Consider the following 745-nt stretch of genomic DNA (forward strand, 5'->3'; position numbering starts at 1 on the left):
TTCAATTGGGTCTGAATTTAGAATCGTCTTTAGTATTCTCAAAATATAGGCACATGGAAGAAAAAAAAATGATTCAACAATTTTTTTAGGTTGAATCTTTTATGTTATGCCATGATTTGATATGGGCTGATCAATGGAACAAGCCTACCACTAAGGTGAAGAGACATAACTTCATTCGTGGATCCCATCAACCTACCACCGATGAAGATTGCTGGCACACCAGTATTGCAACCCATTCTCTTGAGCGCCTCTCTCCATATCGCTTCCTTCAGGGTCATGATCGAGCTCGTGAACCATGGGATTCACACAAAGTTCATTGAATAGAATCTTGACTGAGTAACACATGCAACATGAGCTCTTACTAAACATCACCACTCCCTTCTCTGATGCCAATCTCATCACCTTCTCCATCACTCTTGGAGAAACTTGATTTCTCAAACTTAGGCTTGGAATGAAAATCTCTGAAGCTAGACAACTCTTTGAAAAGTTTTGAGCTTGAGTTGAAAGAGGATGGAGAGCTATATTTATAGCGATGGAGAGGAAAGGAGTGGGACTACTACTTGAGCGTTCAAGGGAGAATAAGAATGTGCTTTAAGGGACATATATATATGCCTTGAAGATTACACACAAAAAGTTATTTTCAAGTGTTTGTTCCCAGCTTGCATTAGAGTCCAGTCATAAGTAGGACACTAAGTCTCCACGTATAGAAACCACTGAAATGAAATGGAATATTTTGTTGTTCCAA

The 745-nt window shown here is 39.1% G+C and overlaps 1 pseudogene; it reads right to left on the reverse strand.

Annotated features, from left to right (window-relative positions):
• On the reverse strand, positions 1 to 470 carry LOC149019287 (glutaredoxin-C13 pseudogene; annotated as a pseudogene).
• Positions 471 to 745: the final 275 nt, after the last annotated feature.

This window comes from Hakea prostrata, chromosome 4 (assembly GCF_041222555.1).
Source record: "Hakea prostrata isolate BN-2017 chromosome 4, UWA_Hpros_2, whole genome shotgun sequence".
NCBI lineage: Eukaryota > Viridiplantae > Streptophyta > Magnoliopsida > Proteales > Proteaceae > Hakea > Hakea prostrata.